Below are 17,975 nucleotides of genomic sequence, written 5' to 3' on the forward strand. Positions count from 1 at the left end.
TGGGGAATCCCAACATATTACTAACTCACATTCCTTCCTAATTGAATAGGTATCTGTGACTCCTACATAATCTTTCATGTTGAAATGTGATAGTTAAATTGGTTTAGGAATGTCATCCTAAATACAAATTTTGGATCATCTATCATACATTTACATCTGAATGATAGACTTGGTGGAAGTCTAGATGAGTGAGCTGCAAACTTCAGACTCTCAAAGAAATATAAAGAAAGATAATCTTTTCTGGAGGTGGGGCTCAGATAACTGTCTTTTCAACCAGATCAGGAAGCATTAGTTACACCCCCCTCTCTTGGTCTTGAATTTTAGCATACATTCTAATTATCTGGGAAAGGTGTTAAAAAATGAAGATTTTGGGGCTCCTCCCAGAAATTCTGGCCCAATAGGAATAGGGTGAGGCCCTGCCCTAGAATTCTCATTTTACAATCAACATTGGTGATTCTGTTGAAACTGATTCCTAGATCACAATTGGAGAACACACCTATGCAGTGATTCTCAACCCTGGTTGCTATGTAGAATTGCCCTGGAGCATTTAAAAAATACTGATGCCTGGGCCCCACCCCAGATCCATTACAATTGAATTTCGGAGGGTAGAGCTTGGGAACTGTCTTTGTTAACTGCTCCCAGGCAACTCTGACATGTAGCTTGAGCGAGGAGAATCCTTGGTAGACGATTGACTGTCTATTTGGTTGCACACATGGGCAGTGGGGTTTATTTACAATTTAAGGTGTTCATTTAAGCCTCACACCAATTCTATGAGTTTGGTATAATTATCCCCATTTTATAGATTAAGAAACGGAGGCTCAGAAAAGTTGTACAATTAATCTGAGGACATATGTTTTATGAATGTTGGAACCAGCATTAGATTCTGGGGCCAAAGACCTAATATATCTTGCTGTCTCCTTCCGCAGATAATTGCTATGGAAAAAATAAAAACAACTTGGATACAATTTTGGAATTTAAATGAACTGATGATTAGAATGTTTTTATATAAGACATTTATAATATTTTATAAGCTTAGATAGGTCATATGTAGGTAATGGGATGAAGGCTGAGCCAATCGAACATAACCTTGTCAGTTTCTGACTTACAGGAGTCTTGGTCATGAGAAAAAGAATGAAGTCTCATTTACCTCATATATACCAGTGATTCCACTTACTATGACCATAGACCCCTTCCACAAAAGTTGATTAGTTCCTCCCAAACAGGGCTGTCTCTTGTTCCTCTCAGTTTAATAGTTGTTTTGAATCTGAGTGGACCATTAATTCACATATAAAAATGGAAAGGGAATACTTAATCTCTCATCCCTTCATTTGCAATGTTTCACATCTGATCTGATACAATAAATAAATAAATATCTCTAAAACAGATTTGGTGAGATTTGGGATATGATTCATCCTGAGACAAAATGTGGTCAATGGAGGGGTGTGACCACAACAGTGATCTGTCTTCTCTACCTCCCTGTGAGGTCACAGGCTTCCAGACTAATGGGCGTGGCCTAGACTTTGGCAGATTCTTGCTAACTCACCAAGAGAGAGCTCCCAGTAGCCTGGGGCTGTTTGGACACTGCCATTAGCTGCCCCACCCATTCCTCTATTAACTCATGTGTTAAGGGAGGGGCTCTCTTCAACTAAATATAGGAATCTCATAGATTTTCTGCATCCATAAGGTTTGATTAGGTGCATTTTTCTCAACACAAAAACTTTGATTTTGAAGGTAGACTTTGAGTCTAAAAGAGGGACTAATATTCTAGGTTTTAGATTTTTTAGGAGTTCTCAGGAATGATAACTAGAATGCTACTGAGAAGTCTTACTTATGTATAATGTGTCATTGCAAAACAAATCATCCCCCAAGGTATTTACATGGACCCCTTTAGTACGTCCAGTAACACAATTTTAGACACTTTTATTACCCCTAAAATAAACCCTGTACCTATTAACTGTCACTCCCCATAAACTCCCCTCTCCCCTTCCCAGGAAACCACTAATCTGTATTCTGCCTCTACAGATTTGCTTTTTCTGGGCATTTCATATACATAGAATCATACAATATGTGATCCTTTGTGTCTGGCTTCTTTCACTGAGCATAATGTTTTCAAGGTTCATCCATGTTGTGGCATGTATCAGTACTGTATTTCTTTTTATGGATAAATAATATCCATTGTATGACTATACTGCATTTTTATTCATTTATTCATCAACTAATGGACATTTGAGTTGTTTTCATTTTTTTGCTATTATGAATAATGCTGCCATGGACATTCATGTACACATATGTTTTCATTTTGGAGGACATATGCTGAGGGGGTAAAATTACTGGGCCATGTGTTTATCATTTTGAAGAACTGCCAGACTGTTTTCCAAAGCAGCTGTAGCATTTTACATTCCAACCAGAAATGCACAAGGGTTCTGATTTCTCTACATCTTCAACACTTGTTATTGTCTGTCTTTTTAAATTACTTCCATCTTAGTGGGTGTGAAGTAGGATCTGGTGGTTTTTATTTGCATTTCCCTAATAATGTTGAGCATTTTTCCATATGTTTATTGACTGTTAGTATACCTTCCTTGGAAAGACATCTATTCAAATCCTTAACCCATTTAAAATGGATCATTTGATTTTTATTGTTGAGCAATAAGAATTCTTTATATATTCTGGATCCAAGTCCTTTTTTGATTCACAAATGTTTACTCTCATTCTGTGGAGTAAATATACATATTCTTGTCTTTTCACTTTCTTGTGCATCATAAAAGTTTTAATTGTGATAAAGTCTAATTTATCTATTTTTTTATTGTTGTTGTTGCTTGTGCTTTGAATTCATTTCTAAGAAACCATTGTTTAATCCAAGGTCACAAAGACTTACTCCTATGCTTTCTCCTAAGAGTTTAATACTCTAATATATAGGTCAATGAGTCATCTTGAGTTAATTTTTGTATATGGTGTGAGGTGGGGGTTCAAGTTTATTCTTTTGCATGTGGATATTTAGCTTTCCCAGCACCATTTTTTTTCTTCCACTGAATTGTCTTAGTACCTGTATTAGTCAGTTTGGGCTGCTATAACAAATTATTATAGAGTGGGTGATTTATGCAACAGAAATGTGTATCTCACAGTTCTGGAGGCTGGAAAATCTAAGATAAGGTGCTAATCAATTTGGTTCCTGGTAAAAGTTCTCTTCCTGGCTTTTAGGCAGATGCCTTTTTGCTGTGTCAGAAAAAGAGAGAGAGAGAGAAAAGAGAGAGAGAGCTTTCACATATGAATTTGGGGGAATCACAAACATTCAGTCCATGTTATTCTTCTCCTAGTCCCTCAAAATTCATGTTATTCATGCATGCAAATTACATTCATTCCATCCCCATAGCTCCAAAAATCTTAACTTGTTCTAGCCTCAACTCTAAAGTCCAAAGTTCCATCTAAATATTATCTAAAACAGCCCGACAGAGGTGACTCAGTGGTTGAGCATCAACCTATGAACCAGGAGGTCATGGTTGGATTCCCGGTCAGGGCATATGCCTGGGTTGCAGGCTTGATCCCCAGTCTTGCAGGAGGCAGCCATTCAATGGTTCTCTCTCATCAATGATGTTTCTATCTCTCTCTCCCTCTCCCTTTCTCTCTGAAATCAATAAAAATATATTTAAAAATAAATAAAAAAATATATTTTAAAATAAATAAATAAATAAATAAATAATCTTCTAAAGCAGATATGCTGAGATTTAAGGTATGATTCATCCTGAGATAAAATTTATCTCCAGCTGTGTCTGTGAAATAAGATGAGTTATGTGCTTTCCAAAATATAATGAATAAGCATAGGATAGACATTCTCATTCCAAAAGGAAGAAAAAGGAAAGAAGAAAAGGTGATGGGTTCCAAACAAGTTCAAAATCTAGTAAGGTGAATTTCATCAGATTTTAAGGCTTATAAATAACAAAAAGTTAATTTTCACTGTTCTGGAGTCTGGAAGTTCAAGATCAAGGCACCTGCAGATTCAGTGTCTGGTGAGGGCCTGCTTTCTGGTTTATAAATGGCTGTCTTTTGACTGTGTCTTCACATAGTGGGGATCTCTTTTATAAAGCAGTCATTCTATTCATGAGGGCTCCACACTCATGACCTAAGCACCTCCCAAAGTCCCCACCTCCTAATAGCATCCCATTGGGCAACATACACATTGGGGGAGGGGGACATTTATATTCAGTCCATAGCAACTGGTTAACTCAAAGTTTTCTGTGCGTTACATTCTGATACGTACAATGTTCTTCATCATTCTAGGATTTTCTTTCACACTTGAATATTTTCTAGTGCTAAAAATTGCTATACATTTTGGCTATAGTTAAGATTATCCAAAGGCACCACACCCCTTAGGTTAAAATCACAGCTTACACAAAGGAGATTTTTGGGTGTTGCCAAACATGTTCTAGATCAGAAGAGATACTGAGAATCTTCAAGTAATCACCTACAGTTGCCTACTCCTCTCTTACATGTGCTTACAATTGATTTATGACATCATTGTTTCACATCTGTTTGACATTCTAACCGTAGCACTGTAAAAGATGAGACCTAGATTTTGTTTCACGTTTGCGTCTAATTCAATATAGAATCATTTGTATTTGTCTCAGAGAATTCTGAAAAAACTTATTTCTACCTGCATAAATGATTACTGTAGGCCCGTGTTCTAGCTTTACATGATTTAAAAAATTTTCATAACACATTTAGGTATTATTTTTTATCAAAATCATAATTAGTTATTATAATACAGAAGTTTTTATCTAGAATTGCTCTTGAAAGGCAAAAGTGTTGGTTTCCCTTCTTGTCACTTGTACAATGGGGTCTTAAAAATTACAAAACTATATATGTTAATTGAAGTACATTTGGAAATATAAGAAAATGAAGAGAAAACAGAAATAGTCTATAAATAGTGGATATCTTGACCTACCTAAAATTACAATGCTTTGGTTACTGTCATCCCTATAATCACAGCCAGGCTCCAGAGCTTCCCTTCGACATTTCTGTGAGGTAAGAAGATCAGAGATGGGGGGTTGGAGAAGGAAGCTGGATTCCTTCAGAGGTAGACTTTGAATGGAAATGACCAACCTCTGAGTTTGTCACGCCCCACTTTTGTTCATTGAAGTTCTTCAGACTCTGATCACTAGACCTTCCTGGTTTTTTCTTGCCTAGGTGGAACCCCTTAATTCTTTCTAGAAATTATGGAGTTCTGCTTATTTGACTATTCTATATTTAAATTTTATATTATCAGGTTTGGATATCCTATATTCTCAGGTTTAACACATTTGATTTGATGTTCCCAATACAACTACATTACTGGTCACAACTAAAGTTTTAAAGTTCTACCTACTCTAAAGTTGCTCAAGTTGGTTGTTTTTTCTTAACTTTTCAGACTTACAGAAAATTATAATAATAAGACAAATAATTCCATTGTATTCTTTACCCAAATTCTTCAAATGTTACCATTTTATCTGATTGCTCTCTCTCTTTCTCTCTACCACTTCAGAATAATTACAGACATTCTGCCTCATTATCTCTCAATATTTCAACATGCATTTTCTCAAAACAAGGGCATTTTCTTACATATTCATAGTACAAATATAAAAATCATGGAATTACCACTGTTATAATACTGTTATTGAATCCACAGACCTCTTTTCAATTTTTTCCAGTTGTCCCAATGACTTAATAATGTCTGATAGAGCTAAAGAAGAAAATTGTTTTCCTTCCTTTCTTCCCTTCCTTCCTTCCTTCCTTCCTTCCTTCCTTCCTTCCTTCCTTCCCCCCTTCCTTCCTTCCTTCCTTCCTTTCCCCCCTTCTTTTTTTCTGGTTCAGGATCCAATACAGAATCACACATCCATTTAATTGAAGTATAATCCTATATAATAAAAGGGTAATATGCAAATTGACTGAATGGAGGAATGACCAGTAGCTATGACAGAATGGATGAATGACCAGTAGCTATGACACGCACTTACCACCGGGGGCAGACGCTTAATGCAGGAGCTGCCCCCTGGTGGTCAGTGCGCTCCCATAGGGGGAGTGCTGTTCAGCCAGAAGCTGGGCTGATGGCTGGCGAGTGTAGCGGCGGGAGTGTTAAGGATGTCCGGCTGTGGCTCCCCGGGAGCGGGACTAAGCCGTCAGTTGGACATTTCCTGAGGACTCCCGGACTGCTAACGGGCACAGGCTGGGCTGAGGGATCCCCCCTCCTAAGTGCACGAATGTCATGCACCAGGCCTCTAGTGTACATATAATAAAATTTACTCTAAGTGAAGTTTTAAGCTTTAATTGTATAAGTTTTGACAAATGCACACTCTCATGTATTCAATAAATATATGGAATATTTCCATCACCCCAAAAGGCTCCCTTTGCTTCTTCCTAGTCAATCCCCAACTCTTGGTTCCAGGCAACCCTTGATCTCTGTCATTATAGATTTGATTTATCTTTTGTGTAGTTTTGTGCAAATGAAACACTGCAATATGTACACCTTTGTATCTAGCTCAGTATGTTTTGAGTTTCATCCATGTTGCTGCACATTTTCATTGTCCACTAAAAAGTTGCTTAACATCTGTAATACTTTCAATAATAAAGATAAATAATAATAAAAAATAAATTGCTAGTAGTATTCCTTTGCATGGATATTCTAAAATTTGTTTACTTATCTATTGCTGGACATTTGGGTTGTTTCCTTTTATTTTTTGCTATTATAAACAAAGCTGTTATGAAGATTTTTGTACAAGTCTTTGTGTGGATATATGTTTTCATTTCTCTCGGGTACAATTTCTGGATCACATGCTGAGTGTATATTTTTCTTTATAAGAAATGGCCAAATTGCTTTCCAAAGTAACTATTCCATTTTACTTCCCATGAGCAATGTCTGAGAGGGTCAGTTCCTCTACATTCTGGTCAACATTAATGTGCCCAGTTGTTTTAAGTTTAGAAATCCTATAGATTTATATTTGATAATCAATGATGTTGAACATCAACTGATTTGCTTTTTTTTTTTTAAATCCTCACCTGAGGATATTTTTTCTATTGATCTTTAGAGAGAGTGGAAGGAAGGGAGGAGTGGTGGGAGGGAATGAGAGACAGAGAGATGTGAGAGAGACACATTGATTGGTTGCCTCCTGCATGATCCCTGAGTGGGGCCAAGGATCAAACCTGCAGCCTAGGAACATGCCCTTGACTGGGAATTGAACCTGGGAGCCTTCAGTTCGAGGGCCAATACTCTAACCACTGAGCAACTGGCCAGGGCTGATTTGCTTTTGAAACCTGTAAATAATGATGACAACTTTCATCATGCATATACAATGTGATAAGCTAAGTTTGAGCACTTTACTTGTATTAATTCATTTCATTTTTGCAACAGCCCTGAGATAGGTACTACTATCATTCCTATCTTACAGATGAGAAAACCGAGGCATTGAGAGGCTAAACAATTGGCCCAAGCTCACATATCTAAGAAGTGTGAAGCTAGTCTTTAAACCCAAGCTGGACAATATGATAATTACCAGAGCGGAAGGGGGGGTGGGTGGAGGGAGATAGAAAAAGGTATAGGGGGTCAAATACTGTATATGGTCTGTCTTCAAAATTAATTCATTATATCTAGCAGCCTCCATGACTTCTTGTATCAAAAGATTATATACTTCCTCCTCTTTTAAATTTTTAAGTTATCTCTCTTTTTAAACTTTTATATATTTCCAGTATACTCAGAAGTAGAGGAAATATAATAAACAGTCATTTTATCTGTAAAAATATTAGTAGATATCTCTGATTGAGGAGGATTTAAAAAATTGTAACCCTGATATTAGAATCACACCTGAAAAAATTACATTAGTTTCTTAATATTATCAAAATTTAGTGTTCAAATCTCCTTGATTTTGTCATCATTATTTTTATTTATAATGTGTGTGAAGCATGATCCCTATAATTGGAATCATTTGATATCTCATAAATGTCATTGAATTTATAGATTCTCCCTGGAACTCTTTTGGTTTCTGCAGGTTAATTGTTGAAGAAAATAGGTCATATGCCTGTAGAGTTTTCTGTATTCCAGAGATTTTGCTGATCAAATCTCTATGGTATAATTTAAAGTTCTCTTATTCCTTATACTTCCTGAAATTTGTAATTAACTCTCTAATCTTTATTATATTCAGGTCTGATTTTTTTTTGATTAGACTACGTCAAAGGTGATGCTGTAAAACTTCCATCAAAAAAGAACACAATGCCCGACTGTGTCTCTTTTTGTGATGGTATCAGCCATTGATGATCAGAGCCCAGATGAGTTCATTTATTAGGGGTTGTAAAATGGTGTTCTAGTCCCATCATTTCTTCTTTGCTTATTAGCCAGAATACATCTATACAGAGAAAACTGTTATGAACTATTTGATTATCTGAGATTTTCATAGGAAAGAGAACAATTAATGTTGGCTTCTTTCCCTTTGACATTCATTTTCAAAACAGTAAGTTGGTTATGAGAGGAGAAGACTACAACTATAGACTATGTTGGCTCATTTGCTAAGAATTAACCATACAAACTCTCTTAGTACAGTCTCATCTTTGGTTTTCCTGAAGAACATGCCAAGGTAAATGGGAAATTTAGCATCTTTTGCCAAACAATGAACATAAAAAGTAATGGGGCATTTTCATCTTCAAAGCATTTCAGGGCTAATTATTTCGCCCATCTCCCCAAGAAGTAGGTGTTATTAACCTCATTTCAAAGATAAGAAAATGGAGACTTGAAGCAGCTATGAGAGCAACTTGCCCCAAGCTAAGAGGGTGTCACCATGTAAGATGAGGATATAATTTATGTATGGCTCAATATTAAATTTCATGCTGAGGAAGAGAGATACAGGGAGAGCCAGGGAAAAATAGGGTTCAAGTCCACTGACTCAACTCTGACACCACCGGTTGTGCAGCGTGCTGAATTAGAGGACGCTCTGTGCCTCTGGAGGTTATCAATGAAGTATTTGATATTGTAACGCCTGACACATGGTAAGTGTGAGCACATGCTTGTTGGCTGGCCTAAAACAAGTGCTACATTTTGGTACTACAGACATCCCTAAAGTGTGAAAAGGACAGAAAACTTTCCACTAGGTTCAGACTTTTCATTTATTGAAAGCAGTTGGAAGATGATGGCCGTTTTTTCTCTAAGTTAGAACTACAGTGTGTGCGGATTACTTCCTGTGTAAAGTAGAGGTAGTATTTGTGTTCAAGTTGGAATATGTTTAGTTCATGCTGACAAATCACATGCAATTGAGAGCCTGATTCAAACAGGAGATGATATGGTTCTGGGGACTCAGTCTTCTCAACACCGGGGTTGGTGCTCGCGTTTTCCATTGGAGAGATGTTGAAGTTAAAATAATCCCAACACTTGGGAGCTGGAATTTACCCAGACTAACTGCCCCAACAGCCTCTAATTGCTTGGACGTTGGCGAAGCTTGCCTCAGCACAAACGCTCCTGCTGTCAGGGTGTGAGAGTGAGGGGAGAAGCAAGTTAGCATAGGTGATTTTCAGCAGGAGGAAACCCAGAAGGCTTTTTTGTTTTTTAAAGGTTAGATTTGTCTTATTGTTCACCTAACAACACTCCTAACCCAAATCCCATCTGGTGAGCCTCATGATGACTTGATAATTTAGCTCCTCCTTGAAAAGAACTGTGGATACCTTCCATGTACTGTAGACTTTTAATTCAGAAATTAAAGGCTACATGTTTTATTTTTTGGTGAGAAATTGTTTAATTTGTACCCCATGTTTCTTCTTTCTATTAAATTCTCAACTCATGTGCCAATAAACCTAATCATTGACTTTTTTTTTCTTTTAGAAACTGCATACCTTTTTAGCTTTTCTCCTTCCTGACTTAGAGCTAGCTTTGTTGTTCTGGGTGTCAGCTATTTAAAGGCATGCTGTAATCTCTTGGATGGGTTAAGAGAAAGGAGGAGGGATGTTGCTGTTCTCACACATCCTCCTCCTACTCAAAGCTACTTAAAGGCTTGCTCCACTTTCCTCCGGCTCCTCCTTCTCCTGCTAATGATATCTCCCTGTGAAGTCATGACTGGTATCCATAGGTAAACACTAGTTTGCTTATCAAATCCTGGAACACAAAGACCTTGGAAAAGTAGGTTGAAGATTGATATCAAAGAGGCCTAATTTTTTTTTCGTAATGCCTTTTTTATTACAATATCCAAAAAACCAAGCATACAAGTTTAGGAGGCACAGATGGCAAGTATTTTAAAATACATATGTGTATATTGTGTGTGTGTGTGTGTGTGTGTGTGTGTATAAAGTGTTGGTAGCTCCCCTTCCCCAAAGATCAGCTGTTTTCCTTAATCATCTGTATTAGTGTCAACAAATGGCTACAGATACCTATTACTTTGAGAATTTAATATATTATTGTGAATTTAAACAAGCCAAAGAGCAAGAGGAAAAAACACTATGTGGATGACACATCTGGGGGTAAATTACCAAAACATTAAAGAGGCCTAATTTCATGTAAGAAGGATGACTACATCGTCTTTGTAATATTAACAAATGTTGGAGCTGACAATATAATTTGGTTTAGGGTTGTGCAAAAATCATGGGTCCATAGCAGAAGGACTAGGGGGGTCTCCATCACAGAAAGCAGCATTTGTAGCAACAGCAGGTGCAAACAATGATTGTTATGAAAGCAACCGGTGTCCACTTCTAAGAAAGAAAGATGCTCCTTGAATATTTTGAAATATAACTAATTGAAAATTATGGTCAGTCATAAAAAAGATGAAATACTGTCATTTGCAACATCATGGCTTTCCTCATTTGTGAAATTAGAATCACAATACATAACTGACTTCAAAGAGATAATCTATATATATAAAAGGCTAAGTGACTGACTGTATGTCCATCTGACCGTCCTACCAACCAGTAAACATTGACTCGCCCATTCACGATACATATAAAGCTCTCGCTGGTGCCAATTGCACTCGTGTGTTTTGATCTGTCATTGTCGATCGTGAATTTGGTTGTTTTTGTTGACATTCTGAAGCTGAAAGAAAGCGGTAGAATATGTAGGTGCAATCATCATGCTACTGAGAAATCTTAATAGTAAATGGGGTCTTTGTAACGGTACTAGATTTGTTATCAAAAGATTGCGACCTAACATAATTGAAGCTGAAGTATTAACAGGATTTGTGGAAGAAGAGATTGTTCTGATTCCAAGAATTGATTTGTCCGATCTGACACTGGCCTCCCATTTAAATTAATTCGAAGACAGTTTCCCGTGATGCCAGCATTTGTGATGACTATTAATAAATCATAAGGACAAACTCTAGACAGAGTAGAAATCCGTTTTCGGACATGGTCAGTTATATGTTGCTTTCTTTCAAGTTTGAAGAGCATGTGACGTTAAAGTTAAAGTTGTAAATACATTATCACAAGGGAAATTAGTCAAGCACTCTGAAAGTGTTTTTACTCTTAATGTGGTATACAGGGAGATATTAGAATAAGTTTAATTAATTTATCAGTCATTGTTTTTATCAATGTTGTTTTTAATACCATGTTTTTGTTGTTTTTATATCATGTCTTTGTTGTTATGTCATGTTGTTATTGTTTATTTATTAATCAATTTATATATTATTTTCATATACATTTTATTAATTTTCTTTCATCTCTGACACTTCTATTATATAGAAAGGGCAGATAGTGATATTAAAATATTTCTTCTAATTAATTTCCTTTCAATGCACCAAATCCGTGCACCAGGCCACTAGTTATACATAAAATTGCTTTGGGGAAAAGGTGGGATATGCAGTAAAAACATAAATTGCATGATAAGGTGCCATAGTGATAGTAATGGTGTGTCCATTACTTATTATGAAATTTAATATGAAATATTAAATATACACTCCCCTCTTCAAAGACTACATCCCCCGCTTTTACTACTGGAAAATTCTACTTTTATTCTTGTTTCTAAATTTGTTCTTTTGCTGATCCTCTTTGCTGTTTATAAGACACCCAGACCTAAATGGAGAAAGTGAAAACTGTGCATAATTGGATGTGTGTGTGTGTGCGTGTGTGCATGAGGTATAACCAAACATTCTTAATTCCTCTTAAGCTTTAAAGACTATCAAATTTTTCTCCAATTAAAAAAAATAACCTACCATTTCCCCCCACCATATCTACTACATAGATAAAATTAATTTCTCTGAGGTTTGTAACCTCACTATTGTTTTTAGAGAGTAGAAATCATGATAGCTAACATTTTTGGACATTTGTGGGTAGAAGGTGATGATTTCAGTACATTATATGTATTTTTTCATGTAGTCCTCATTCTAACCCTATGAAGAATTATTAATGTCACCCCATTTTACAGATGAGGAGACTGAGGCAAAGTGAGATTTAGTAATTTGCTCAAGGCCATGGAGTCAGTAAATGGCAGAGCTGGGAATCAGCCAATCTCATGCCAGAATCAGCACTAACCACTGGACAGCCGGTGTCAGTGTGGAACCTGCTAGCAACCTGTGATTTTGAAAGTGTGAACTGTGAACAACCAGTTCTGAACCACTGGAAGGGATTTAGATTCTGAGGCCCAGATGTACAGAATCACACCTTTGGGGATTTGCGCCTGGGAATGTGCAGTTTGATTGAACTCTTTCTCCTTCCAATCTCCATCCTTAATATTCTGATGCACAATGGTGTTGAAGAACCAGCAGCATGAATATTTTGATATAATTGGATAAAAAAGTTTGATTTAATTACTAAAAATGTTAATTAAATTTATTGGGGTGACATTGTTTAATAAAATTATATGGGTTTCAAGTGTACATTTCTGTGATACATGATCTGTATATATGTATTTTTAATACGTTTTTATTGATTTCAGAGAGGAAGGGAGAGAGAGAGAGGGAAAGAAACAGCAATGGTGAGAAAGAATCATTGATTGACTTCCTCCTGCACCACCCTACACTGGGGATTGAGCCCAAAACCCTGGCATATGCCCTGACCAGGAATGGAACCATGACCTCCTGGTTCCTGGGTCGACACTCAACCACTGAACCACACTGGCTGGGCCATGATCTGTATATTGCATTGTGTGCTCACCACCTAAAGTCAACTCTTCTGTCACCATATATTTGATCCCCTTTACCCTTCACTATCCCATACCTCTCTTTTCCTCTGGTAATCACCAATCCTCTGTTGTCTGTGCTTATGAGTTTTTATATGTTTGTCTTGTTTGCTCATTTGTTGCTTTCAGTTTTATATCTCACATATGAATAAAATATGTGGTTCTTGACTATTTCTGTCTGACTTGTTTCTCTTAACATGATATTTTCAAGATCCATCCATGTTGTTGCAAATGACAGTATTTCATCTTTTTTATGGCTGACTATAATTTTCAATTAGTTATATTTCAAAATATTCAAAGATCATCTTTCTTTCTTAGAAGTGGACACCGGTTGCTTTCATAACAATCATTGTTTGCACCTGCTGTTGCTACAAATACTGCTTTCTACTACTGGATATCTGCTCATGTGTCCTTTTACAAATTCCAGACATGTTTATTTAATGTCTCATGTGCAAAACACTGTAAGAGTTCTAAGAGGGGGAGTGGGTATATGCAGATAATGAAACATGGTCTCTGCTCTCCCTGTGGCTTAGGACCTAGGGAGGGACCAGGCTCAGACACACATGGTAGTGGGTGTGAGGAAGAGGAGCGAGTGCAGATGGGGTTCAGTGAAGAAATGTTGGTCTCAAGTTTCCACATGGGGAGTACTTGGAGCTACAACAAGCAAAGCCCAAAGTCTTCCAGGTCTGGGAAAAATGAAGACTCTGGATAGAAAGTATCCTTTAGATTCCTTCTCAGGAGGTAGAGGCCAGAATTCATACACTACTCCCTCTCATCCCAAATATCTTGGAAGCTTCTTGAAAATTTCCTCCCTTCCCAAGTGAAGCCAGTTGACTTCATGTCTGAGATGTTTACATTCCTACACTCTCTCATATGTCCTGTCAACACGTAGAACTAATGATTGCTAGGCGAAGGAGTCCTCATATTCCACTCAATATATTCCATCATCTACATCAAACGGATACGTTTAATCTCAGATTAGCCACAACAGTATGGTGTTTGATACAGGAGTATAGAGGATTTATTACAAGCACTACCTGGATTTATTTATTTTTTTTAATTAAATCTTTATTGTTCAGATTATTACATTTGTTCCTCTTTTTTCCCCCCATAACTCCCCTCCTTCCAGCTCCCACCCCACCCTCCGCCCTCACTCCCCACCCACTGTCCTCATCCATAGGTGCACGATTTTTGTCCAGTCTCTTCCTGCATCTCCCACACCCCTTTCCCCCCCAAGAATAGTCAGTCCATTCCCTTTCTATGTCCCTGATTCTATTATAATCACCAGTTCACTACCTGGATTTAAATGTGGAATCTGCTTTCCGCTTTATCAACCTGACCTGGGGGAAGTCACGCACTAGCCTGGTGCCTCTGTAGTTATTTCCTTTTCATTTATAAAATAGAATAAATCTAGAACTTCTGTAAAATGGTTATTACAAGTCATATGGTTAAAGGTCTTACATCACTCTTAAAAATGTGCACGCAAGGCGCTGGGGGCTCGAGTTTCACTGTTTGGAAACAGGGGTTTGAACTTGGCCAAGCTTCCTTTAGAGCTGAGCCTAGACTTCTCCTTGACTCTCTGTGCGCTGTAGTTGCATCATGTAGTCAGGCAGAGATCCAGGCCACCACCGAGTCAGCATGGGACTGGTCCTGCGGAGGAGGAGGGAGGAAGGGTCAGGCCTGTTCCCGCCTGTACCTCCTCCTGGGGCGGGGATCCTACTGGAAGGGCTCCTGTCCTCCTTGGCCTGGTTCATCTCAGGGGGGTAGGGGGCTGGGGCTGGTTGATGTCTCGGGTGTGACCCCAGCTTCTGCTGGGCCACTTTGAGCTCCTAGACCTCACCAAGGGACACTCTGGAATTTCTACTTCTTAAGAGACATAACTTAAAAGATATGTCGCCCTTTATTAGCAACTAAACTAGTAGGTATCTGCTGTATACCACAGGTAGTAATTGACTACAACTGGAGACTTATTATGCAAAGGCTCAGTTGTGGCAGACAGCTTTTTGAAAGTAAGTTGTCAAGAAACAGAGCTTTCTAATCATAAGAAATAATATATGATGACTATAGAAAATTTAGAAGACACAGTGCACTACATAAAAAAATTAAAATCACCTTTAATTTCACCAGCCAGAAATAACTATTGTTAAAATTATTTTATGCATTTTCGTTATGTCTTCTAAGTATACACACACATATGTAATTTTTAAAAAAATATATTTTATTGATTTTTTACAGAGAGGAAGGGAGAGGGATAGAGAGTTAGAAACATCGATGAGAGAGAAACATCAATCAGCTGCCTCCTGCAAACTCCCCACTGGGGATGTGCCCACAACCAAGGTACATGCCCTTGACCAGAATCGAACCTGGGACCCTTGAGTCTGCAGGCAGATGCTCTATCCACTGAGCCAAACCGGTTAGGGCCACATATGTAATTTTTAATGCAAAAAATCAAGGAACCCTTAAGTGCATTACAGTAAGAAGGGGAAGTCCCTAAATATACATGTACATTTATATATTTTTTTAACCTACTGGGATACAACTAATCTTGTGAGCATGACTCTTTCTTTATTGTTTGTTTGGTTGTCTTAGTGTTTTATTTTCCCCTTAAGTTTGTTTCTTAGCAGAAAATTACATGTAAATTATTTCCCATAACAGGTGAACATTTACTATAAAATTTCTTCTAGACAGAACGGCTTTTTAAACACTAGAAGCTGATGAGACCAAGAGCATGACAGCATGTTAGGCTGCTACGTTCTTGAAATGGATGTAATTAGGGTGAAAAATTATAAATCTGAGGTTTCAAAACTTCTTTTTCTGTCTCAGAAACACTAAGGCATACCTTGTCTTCTCTTTCCTGACTCAGTTTCTCCACACGTGAAGAAGGGATAATAGCTCTCAGCGGCTGGATGGAAGCCTTTATTGTATCACTTCTGTGAATTGCTAGACATGTGCAAGGTTCTTGTCATTCCTCTGCTATATGGGAGATGCCATACTAGTATACATTGGAGGCACTCATACTTATTAATGGGGTGAAAAACACTTTATTATTTGTAGGTATCTGGGGAGGGTGCTCAACAATTTATGACTGAAATTTATCTTGAGAGAGAGAGAGAGAAAGAGAGAGAGAGAGAGAGAGAGAGGAGAGGGGAGGAGTGGGGAGGGGAGGGGAGGAGAGGGAGAATATGAATGATTCTAAGCATGCTATAACAAAGCTCCTTTGAGTTGTTCCTGGGAGTGGCTGGGTGTGTCAAGCCATTCCTCAGCCCGAATGCTGAATAATCAAGTTATAATGTTTGCAGTATTTTAACCTATAGGTAAGAAAAAGCCCCGACAGAAGAGTCTCCTAGGTTATTAAATATTTGGGCTGATGATTACTTTCGTTGAACTACAGGAAATTATTGTTTGATAAATTTGTATGATGGATGAATGGATAATTCATTCTTTAAGCTATATGTTTTCCCTTCAAAAGAAAACAACTACTCTTTTTTAATACACAGTAATAACATAGTTTTGTGGCAAATAAAAAAAGAAGAAACATTATTTTTGGAATTATAGAGCAAATGCTTCTTCCTACAAACAGGCATATCATTTCCAACTGGATATTTTAAAAGAAACATTTATTTCCAACAGTCAGAATTATGTTTGCGCTTCCTTGGGTATTGCTGAATTCCTGTCGCTGGAAGTGTTTCTGTCCGGGTTAGACAAGCACTGAACAGGAGTGTGACAGGGAATCTAGCCATCAAAAAGGAGAACAGACAAAGCTCTCCGATGTAAGTCCAAGTCTCTTAAAATCTTTGGGTCACAGTAGCAAGCATGCAGCAGGTGTTCAACAAATGATTCTAGTGACTTAGATGTGTGAATATCCTGTACTGGCCTTTTGGCCATTTTGACATTCCCTGAGGCTGTGCCTGTCTGAGGAATAGTGGAAGTGGTGATAATCACCACCATTATTAGGGAACACATGCTATGTGCCGGGCACTCACATGGATTGTCTTTTCATGTATATACATGTTCCATTTTACAGATGAGCAAGTTGAGCCTTGATAGGATCAGTACTTTGTCTAAGATTTATCAAGTGGTGAGTGGTGGAGTCAGTGTTCAAGTTTATGATGTGGCCCTCACACCCACTTTCCCCACTATAGCTGGATAGTGAGATTTTTGAGAAGAATCCTGTCCACATCACTGACCTTCTTTCCTCCACTTGCTCCAATGATACCCCAAATTCTACTGTTGGAGTTTAACTCATTGCGTTTATGACTTTGATGCTGGTTAATAATAAAATACCTAGTGCCTGGAAGGAAGGAAATCTATTAGTCATTCTTAGTTTAGCAAAATGAGTTGCTGTTATTCATCTGGTCAACAAGCATTTATTGACTCCATACTGTATATCAAGTCGATACCAAATGCTGGTGTTATAAAAAGAAATGAGGCTTGGTCTTTGCCTTTAAGATGCTTGTATTCAGATAGAGGAGAGCATAAACGACATAGATTATTTTAAAACAATGTAGTAAATGAACAGAAGGGAATTAGGTGAGCACAGCAGAGAAGGAACTGGCTCATTTCAAGGTCCTTTCCTGAGTAGATTTGGTAGGAAGAGAGGAGGAGATCCCACTGCATGATGGATCTGCAAGAAGTCAGGACAACTGTCATAGACACAAAGAGCGGGCTCAGCAGAGAGCTTTCAGGGCAGAGCTCTGTAAACCAAATCACCAAATTTTATTGGTAACCCCATCAAGCGATTTCTCTTATCAATTTGATACTATTTATTTTGCTAAATATAATTTATTTGATATGTCCTCTTCTTTTGTGACCACCTTTTTGTTTAATAGGTCGATAGCTCTTTGGTATCTAACAGAATGAGCTACTGTAA

The sequence above is a fragment of the Myotis lucifugus genome, unplaced genomic scaffold, assembly GCF_000147115.1.
Source record: "Myotis lucifugus unplaced genomic scaffold, Myoluc2.0 scaffold_36, whole genome shotgun sequence".
Classification (NCBI taxonomy): domain Eukaryota; kingdom Metazoa; phylum Chordata; class Mammalia; order Chiroptera; family Vespertilionidae; genus Myotis; species Myotis lucifugus.